Below are 10,152 nucleotides of genomic sequence, written 5' to 3' on the forward strand. Positions count from 1 at the left end.
ACGTGCTTGTTATGTTTAACATTTTTAAGTCACTTCAGATAAATAAGACATATTTTGGACAATGCATTATTTCAGTTATTGCGAGTACAGTTTTATAATAATGATGATTTAATGTTGCATCACCCAATTGAGTGATTTTAGTTTTCAAAAAACATAAGATAAATATAATAAACAATTATTTTTGTTATTTATGTTATAAATGATTTAATGCTAAACTGAAGTAATTTTTAATAAGGCGAGTTGGCACCAGTAAGATTTTGTAACATTTTGAACGAAGTATCTTGTTTCCAAAAATACTGTATAAAATTTAAATGATATGTTTTAATATATTTTAAAATGTTTATTTCTTCTGGATTTTCAGCAGCCATTACTCCAGTCTTCAGTGTCATGATCTTTCAGAATTCATTCTAATATGTTGATTTGGTGCTTCTCGATACTTTTTTTATGCTTCTTTGATGAATAGAAAGTTCAAAACAGCATTTATGAAAAAAAAAAAAAACGTTTGTAACATAATAAATGTCTTGATCAATTTAATGCACCCTTGCTGAAGAAAAGTATTAATATCTCTGTTTTTTAATGCAACTTATTATAACCAAGAAAGTTTTACCAAGAAAGTCAATTTTTTTTTATATATATAATTTATTTTTTTATTTTTTTATAGAGGGGGTCCCTGTGACTGTTGAGGTGGAAAGCCGACATGTTAGAGGAAAGTATCAGTGTCTGAACTCGCCATGAACGAAACAAAACTCCACTTAACGCCATTCATGCCACGCTTGTACTAAAGCTAAATCAGATTCTCCCTCTATTTCATTACCTCCTTATTCCACTTACTCAGTTTAAATCAAGTTACAATATTCACACACAGTAATTCTGTAAGTGCGTTTTTATTTTGGGCAGCAGTGAGAGTTCTGAGGGCCATGCTGGGCTCTTTGAAGACATCCTTTGAGCAGCAGAGAGGTGCTGACGGACCTGCTTTTTCTGAGGTGTTAATTGTGTTAATCCACAGATGGCTCTGATGTTTGTCATATCTTTCCATCTCTCTTTCTTCTCGGTTTCTCTACCCTCCTCAAACACATGACCTCTCAGTCATCTCAGTTCAACCCCTCTCCCTTTCTTCCTCTCTCTCTCTTAAATTTGAAGTGAGGTCTGGGTGGAAAACCTTTTTCACATGCTGCTGCTGCTGTCTGTGCCCTTGGGCTACAACACCGTTAGCCCACAACATATGTGTTAGATTGAGCAGAGAGTTCTCCTGCCCTGGTCACAATCTTTTGTCTTTACCTCAATCTCTCTTTCCATCTCTCTCTAGGTCTAGCGGTGGAGTTCGGTTTGAAGAGCTAATGTTTTTTTTCTTTTCTGTCATTTCGTTCCACGTCTTTGTGAACCAAAACAGCGCCTACTGCTCGTCACAATATAGTCTCAAGATCAAAAACACCACCCTCTGTCTGTCAAACACAGTTTGAGTTCATCACACATGGATCTTCACCACACATTATTGAATGTATGACTGTGTTTATGCATGTATGAGAAAAAGAGGTCAAATGGTCGGATAGTGTCAGAAAAAAAAACATCTGTAGAAAAATGGATAATATCCTGTCAAAAACAGTATCTTTTCCAGTTTATGCACATTTCTTTCAGCCCTACAACACAATGTACACATGTTTGTATTTTTTAAGTGTAAAAAAACAAAAAAACAAAAAAAAACTTTAAAAACCTGTTAACTGGTTAATGGTAAATTTCCTTGTAATAAACTGTAATAAAGCTAATGAGGCATTTAACCTAATTTTACAGAAAAATGTTGTTAAATTTACAGTTTTTGTATGTGAAACACAACAAGTAATCTTAGAATTTAAAGTGAAAAGAAATGTGTATTGACATTTCCAAAATTCCCTGTATGACACTTCACATTTAAATAATTATTTTTCTTCTTAGTTTTTTGTTATTAGTTATGTACATTAGGAATTTATGTTACATGTTAGATTAATGTTTAGTGCATTATTTCAGTGTCATGTGTGTTACCGTGATGGTGTTTTGTGTTTGTATGACACTGTGCATCTTCTATATTAATATATACTTGAACACTGATTCATCAGCTTTCTCTTTCACACCTGTGTTTTTATGGTGGTACATTATAAAGAAAGAAAACTGATTTTAGTACTTCAATATGTTATTTCACAGATTTTTTGAAAGTACACAATGCAATGCAAAATTCAAAAGCATCTGGTAAAAACTGTACACCGGACCATATTTTCACAGACTTTTCTAAGAATGTATGTTTCAATCTCTGAATTAAGCATTTACTATAGCAATAGAATCATTTTACTGTATGAGACTGATTTGACTCTCTTCAAACTCACTTCATAATACAATCTTCATGTGCTAACTGAGGCGTCTGGGATCTCTTGTCTCTGTCACTTCACTGTCTGAGAATTCCTAGGATGTGGGACCAAACTTTCTAATAAAACCCCTTCTATTTCTCTTAATTTGTCAATGTCATCCTCTGTTACCCTAATGTCATTATTTCTCTGAATCTTTCTTTCTTTTTCTTTGTAGAGTGGAGACGGCTCATAAATCTGGAGTTGAGATTGATTGATGGATATATAATTGTCTGGTGTTTTTGCATGTGAGAGGAGACAGAAACGCGGGGGAAAGTGCACACTCAGCACAGTTTATATTTATGATTCACTCCAACACAGTGCTTATTCCAACTTATTTTGAAGATAAATGGATTATAGTCATGGAAATCAATGGAAATATCCCACCAAAACTGATAATTTGATGGTTTAAAATGTGAGGACCCTGCATCCAGTATAACATTTGGGGAATTTCATTACATACAGACCTAAGCCGCGTTTCAACCGCTGGAACTTTACCCAGGAACTAGGGACTTTGGGCTGGTACTCGATGTGTTTCCACCGCAGGAACCTGGATCTAAATAAAGTCCTGGGTAAAAAAAAAAAAAGCCCCTCAGAAAGTCCCTGCTTGCGAGGTGGTACTTTTTCAAAGGTCCGGAACTTTCGTGGGCGGGAAATGCTGATTGGTTGAGGTCACGCAGCATTGTGATTTCAACAACCATTTATTCGGATCATTTCAAAATATTACTGTTATTGTGTCATGAAATGTAGTTTTAAAAGTATTTCAGGCAAGAATGTAGTTGTTTAAAACTCAAATTGTTTAAATGAAAACAAAAGGAGGCAGTGGTATTTGATATTCTATTTCGTCTTGTTGTAAATATACAGTGAGGAAAACTGCAGTAGCCAAGGCGAGCTGACTGATGTTATCAAGTACGCTGCTGTTTGCAGAATTACCGGGCTTGAGTTGCCACGGGAACACTTTTTGTATGGAGAGACACAGAGGAGACTGTTGACAAAGGAATTATTGAATAAAGTTGTTATCTTTGTTTTCTTCGCTTACAAAAAGTGTTCCAGTTGCTTCATATAACCCAGATTGCACGTCTGATGGCATAACAAGCATCCAGATTAACACCCAAAAAACCTTAAATTACCTTCACAATACTAACAAACATTTAACATATGGGACAGTCACAGGCCTCCAGATTTTCATCCAAAATATCTTAAATTGTGTTCCGAAGATAAACAAAGCTTTTACAGGTTTGGAACGACACGGGGGTAAGTGATTAATGACAACATTTTCATTTTTTAACAGCCATAAATCTGCTCATGTTTTCTTTAAAAATGTTTGTGTGTACTAATATGGAATAATTCATGCACAGATAATCTTGAGTTGATGTTTGACTCATTAAATAAAGTCATATATGAATTGCTTTTAACTAAACGTGTCATCATGGATTCATTCCCTATCAACACTCTAAATATTCCATAACGCTATATAATATTAAATGAATTTCATTACCACAGTGGGGTGAAGCCATGCATTTCAACTCCAACCTGTCTGTTTTAATGAATCGAAAAATAAAATAAAATATTTAGTGTTTTTATTGTTTTGACCCATGTAACCATTTTTCTAATAAGCTTATTACATTAATTCTTCATTCTCAAGATTATTTTTGCATTAATAGCATGAAATAATGCATATTTATGCACCCATATTGTAAAGTGTTAACTGTTTGTCTAAAACTTTGAACAGCACTTTTACATTTTTTTATTTTTAATTTACTAATTTTTAAATTACTGTAAGACTGTTTAGATGATGTTTCATGATGAGTTTTGATGTTAATTGTGGTGGTTCAGAACTCTGGATAGCTCAGAACAAGGGCTTTTTACATGCTTGCATGGTTCTTATTGCATTTTAAATATTTTATTTTTTTATTTGAATATTACGTTTTTCTTGCACAGGAAACTTCTGTTGTACATGATCAATCACTTAATTTTACTAATTCTTTAAACTGAGTAGTTCTGTAAAATGCTATCAAAATTTTTTTGCATCTGAACTCTTCAATTCGCTGATTAATTGCACATTTATGAAGTCATATAAACACCACCCAACATTCTAACAAACTGCATCTAAAGTCAGTTCACATGAGAACCATCCGACTGTCCCAAATCTCACCCATAACCTTGGATCAGTTTCATATAAATGTTTCTCGTTATTGTTATGGCCCAGTTAATTATCATCCATCCATGAAGCAAGATGAGTTCAAGCACCTTGATTACGCAAAACTAGGTGAAATCAAGAATATTTGTTTGATCAAATGTGCTCATTTTTCCTGCTAAAAATCAAACACTCAAAAGGAATGGAGAATGGAAAAATTGAGTGCTCTCATTTAGATTCAACTGCTATGCTGATTAATCTGGAAAGGATCTTTTGGGTCATTTAAACTAGTGTTGGGTTCCAGTATGGTTGGAGTAGTAAAAATGAGAATGAGGTCAGATGCTCCTCTACTGTCCTGTGAAGGACCTCAGTCTCAGTGTCCACATTTAATCAGCTGTGTGTGTGCTCAGCTACAATTATGCAGTTATGCAAATTACCATATAGTTTGTCCAGCTGGACGCATCAAGTATGCCTTTTTTCCATAGTTTGTGTCTGCCTCATGTCCGCCTTAAAATTGATATTTTGCTTTCATATCTTTGACTAGTTACTTCAAAGTATAAACCGTTGAACAAATAAGGGATAATTTATAGTCAGTTGTTCATCACAAAAAAATAATAAAAAATATTATTGAGGTGCATTATATGAGTGACATATCGAAATCGATAATGTCCACTATGCTGATGAATGTATCATCATAGTCTGTGAAATAGGTCCATCATCTCATTCCTGCTCAAACTTACCTCAACTCAATCAACAGTTTGTTTTCACTTCTCTACCTGTAAATTGTTGCATTAGATGCCTACCCTCCAAAATTAAACACAATAAAATACCATATATCATACTTCCACATGATGCCAAGTTTGTGCTTGTTTTGATGTTAGTTGTTTGCTTTCGCTCTGTGTCATGAAGGCCTTGGCGTTGATGTTTTCTTGTGTTCACCGTGCTCACGCCGGGATGCTGTTTGACAGTAATTCATCACAGGGTTGAGGGAAAAGCTGCTGATGAGAGTCAGGCATTCAATTTGTTACAGCTGTACAAAAAGAGAGAGAAAGGCCATTTTTCAGGACCCCAATCAATCCAGAGTCTCAAGAACTCTATATAAATGCACTACAAAGCAGAGGCATGTGCATGTTTTCATTGGGTTTTATTTTTAATGATACAGAGCAGATGTTTGCATGCGACTGTGTTCATTTTAGAGAGAAAGGAAAAAAAAAACTTCACAGAGAGATGTAAAGCTGTCCATCAGAGAGTGACCACTGCAGTGCACTGGGGCGTTGGCCAAATTATGCCGCCAAAAGCACATGATAACTAAATTATTTACAACTACACTGCAGTAACAGATGAGCAGAGCATGCTTTTATTGGGTCTGTGGACTCAGTGGAATGTTAAATAAGATTAAACGTTTTAAGAGTGAGCATCTGTTTGGATCTGTATGTCCAAACCATTGCTCAAACTGACATAAAGCTCATGCCACCCAGAAATGTCAATCACCCCATTAGCTTTGATGCTAAAAGACGGTTGTCCGTTCAGCTCCACACACCAGACTGGATCTCCAAGACAGACGTACCGTCTCATGCACTGACGGGTGACAGAGACAAAAGCATATTTGCTTGAATGAAAAGTGGCGCCACATTAGCTTTACACAAGTTTTGTTTTATTAAACAAAGCATGAAATCCACCAAAAATCAGCACTATCATATGACAAATGGAAAACAAAAGCCTTGGCAGGGCTCAAAGGAGCAAACCTGCTGAAAGACACCAGTTTTGCATCATGTTTTTTTTTTTTTTTTTTTTTTTTTACATTACAACCTACACCAGAGGATCTTTAGTCAAGTATACACACCAGCGGTGGGGAAGTTACTTTAAAACTTTTGCTTTCTGAGCTACGTGTTAATCATAATTTTAAGAAATGCTGTCAGCCATCACCTAAATTCATTTTTCTTTGACTAAATTATATCAAAGGCTACACTGCAAAAAATTCTTAGTATTTCTCTTGTTCTTCTTGAATCAAGCTACATTTACTTCATTCTTGTCAATGGAGTAAGAAAAATTATCTCTAAATAATAATTTTTCTTACACTATTAACATTTCATTTTATGTTTGAACTCACTAAATTTTGATGGCTTTTTTTGTTGTTGTTGTAGAAAACAAGACTTAAATATCTGAAGTCATTTTCCTTCTTTATCTTGATTTAAGAGTGTTTATTTATTTTAAAAAACATATCCCCTTAAATGTATCTACTGTTATATATAGCAAAATACTTAAAAGTTATAACAACATGAAGCTAACCATTTTTCAGAACTTAAAAAAAATGCTACAACAATCGAAATATACTTTGAATATACTAATTTATATAACTGAGTTGAAAATATACTAAATATAGTATATGATATAATAAATATAATATACTACATCTTTCTACATCTGTCATGCAAAAAAAGTAGTTAACAGCATCAGTAGTCATTATTTACTCTCTAAAACTGATATAAATAATGTAGAGTAAAAGCTTAGTGTCTGATTTATGAGACTTTTAAAAGAAGACAGGAACTGAGATGGCAAGAAAAAAACAAGAAAGCGGCAGAAAGGAGGAGAGGAAGAAGAGAATGCCACGTCGATGAGGGAAATGACGTTTTTATACGGAACTCATGAGGCGTCCTATGAGAGCGAATTACGGCAAATATCCTTTTGGCTTACCAATGCTCTCCTTAGCCAATGAAGATTCAGCAGTAAACGTGGCAGATTTTACTGTGACCAGAGCAGATAACACATCTCCACCATGCTTTCATTTGTCCATGTTTTTTTTTTTTTTTTTTTTTAAAGACAGCCTTAAAGGGATCTCATCCTTACAATGTGGGAGAATACACCGGCTATATCGCGCGATCAGATTATTTTAACAGTGAAAGTGAAGTAGCATATAACACACATCACATCTGCATTTGTGTGAATGCTCAATACTTGTGTGTTGCAAGCAGGTTCCTTCAGACCTGTTTCCTGTTAAAAGTTGAACCCTCCACTACAGAGACTGAAGCTAGCAAGTCCTTAACAAGGAGAATATCAGTTTTCCTGGCTCTTATGATCTGCCTCTCTTATGTTTCACTTTCAAAGCTTAGCTCATTCGCCAGCTTCCCACAACTGCTTTCCCTCATCCCGTCTCACTCGTACAGCTCTGCTGCTGAGGGGGAGCTGATAGAGACATAAAAAGCTTAAAGCACAAAGACACGCACATGCATACTGCTGTCTTCTACAAAGCACTTTATCCTCTGATGAGCTGTTTATGGTCGGGGATGTCCGACTGAGAAGATTTTTAGGAATTCTTCTTAGGCTGCACTGAGATGCATTGGGTCTTTGTGGGTAATGAGGCGGACAGACCTCAGCTTCCGTCTGGCCAAATTCTCAGGTGATGCAATCAGCATGGAAACCTCAACTCTTCCCATTAGAAACATTTACTGTTTCAGTTAAGGATTAAATGGATATTTCACCCAAATATGAAAATTCAGTGATTATCTGCTGTTACCATCACTATTCACAGATCACTATTTCATTTAAATGGTGAATTATTATTATTCACTGAAAATCTTCAGCTTTTTTGCAGCTCTTAAATTCATTCAGTGGCTTTTTCATCATAATGTTTCAACAATCTCACACAACTGTATTTTCCATAATTTTTATCTTTCAATTTCTATTACTTTTTTATTTAAATTTTTTATCTCAGAAGTCTGGCTTCATTTCTAAATAATGCAACTTTTTTTTTTAAATGATGATATTCTCATAATAGCAACTTTAAATCTTTTATCTAACAATTTCTTTTTTCCTGACAACTGCAACCTTCTTTTTCTGTAATTGTTACTTTCTCATAGCAATTTAATTTTGACCTTATATCTCATAAGTGCAACTTTATTTCTGACAACTGTCTGCAATGTTATTTCTCATGACTTTATAACTCACAGTTTCTTACGTGCAACTTTATTTCTAACAGCTGCAACTATATTTTTTGTAACTCCAACAATCTCATTATGGCAACTTTATTTCTCATCATTTTTACTTTATATCTTACAATTTGTCATACAGAGGTATTCAACCCTTGTCCTGGAGATCCACTGTCCTGCAGAGATTAGCTCCAACTCAAATGAAAAACACCTGAACCTACTTTAATCAAGGTCTTCAGGATCACTTGAAAAAAAAATTGCAGGTAGGTGTACTGAAGCAGGTTGAATATAAACTGGACAGTAGGTCTCCAGAAGCAGGATAGAAGGCCTATCTTTATATCACATCATCCAGTTGGGATCAACTATCCCTTTAAGAATAGCACAACTCTCGATGATTCCAAAGCTGTACGAATCATTAATTAATATCTTGTCCCACACATGTTCAATGGCAAGAATGATACAGCAGTTCCTGTTCATGTGTTGTGAATATGAGATCACCTACAGTTGGTTACGCCTCATGCATATGCTGTATACAGACTGACTCTCAGTGCGAGCGCTACACACCAGATGAACTTGTTGATGAGTGAAAGGCGAGGAGATTTCAGCTGCAGCCGGGGCTCGGTGTGTACTGATTTCATATGTTGTCCAGATCTGTGAGCTGGAGTCAGTGCCCATGGTGCAGAGGGAGGGCTATTATTCATCGATGTGGTATTTATGAGAGGAAGGAAAAGGTCTTTGATAGAGAAACTCTGCTCTGCTCCTCTCTACCACATATACTCATGTTCCTGGAACCCTCCACTCTCCTTCCCTCCCACCCAGTATCTGCATCTCTCTCTAATGTCCAGCCTTTTCCCATTCACTCCATGTTATGTTAAACGGGACAGAGATTGGGTAATATGAGGTAAAAGAGGTGTGCATACTGCATATAAAAAAGGTCAACTGACTTACCAATCTGCACACATGCCAAAGTTGCTGGGAGTCTGGTACTGTAGCTCAGAAATACTTGTATTCCTCTGGCGTTCCTGTCAAAACAGAAATGGGAAAATAGGGTTTCTCTTAAAATTAAAAGTTCATTGATGGCATTGATAGTTTCACCAAGAACCTTTAACATCCATTACACAAAAGGTTCTTCACAGTGAAAATGTTTTTCTTTAGACTTAGTTTTCTTTACACTATACAAAATGTTTAAAAACTGTTCTTCTATGAGATTGCTGTGAAAACCCCCTTTTGGAACCTTTATTTTTAAGAGTATGAGGGCAAATTCCATGTGCATGTGGGATTTGGCTGGCATAAAATTATTTATGATCTCAGCTGTCATTTTGAAACATGTTCATGTTCATGCAACCCAAAAAAATGACACAATGGGAGACAGAAGGCATTTTGAAATAAATGTGAATTGAAAACAACATTTTACCAGCTAGGAATATAAACTTTGCTGCTGTTATTAAAATTAATAATATTCTGATTCCAAACATAGAAGCATGGCTTGTGTAGGCTTCTCCTATCAACTACATATGACCTGATCCGTTAAGAGTGAGGACAGCATAGTGGTGCTACCTTTCTAACAGAATTCATATTGAATCATTTTACAAAATAAAACATGATGGATGAAGACAGAGGTATACAATAAACATAGCCTGTTTCCAGTCAGCTCTGCTTTCCCATGAAGTCCATTCTCACTAGACAGCTTAAGTTTAGCAAGATTTAAGCTCAACGG

The sequence above is a fragment of the Cyprinus carpio genome, chromosome B9 (assembly GCF_018340385.1).
Source record: "Cyprinus carpio isolate SPL01 chromosome B9, ASM1834038v1, whole genome shotgun sequence".
In the NCBI taxonomy this organism is placed as follows: Eukaryota; Metazoa; Chordata; class Actinopteri; order Cypriniformes; family Cyprinidae; genus Cyprinus; species Cyprinus carpio.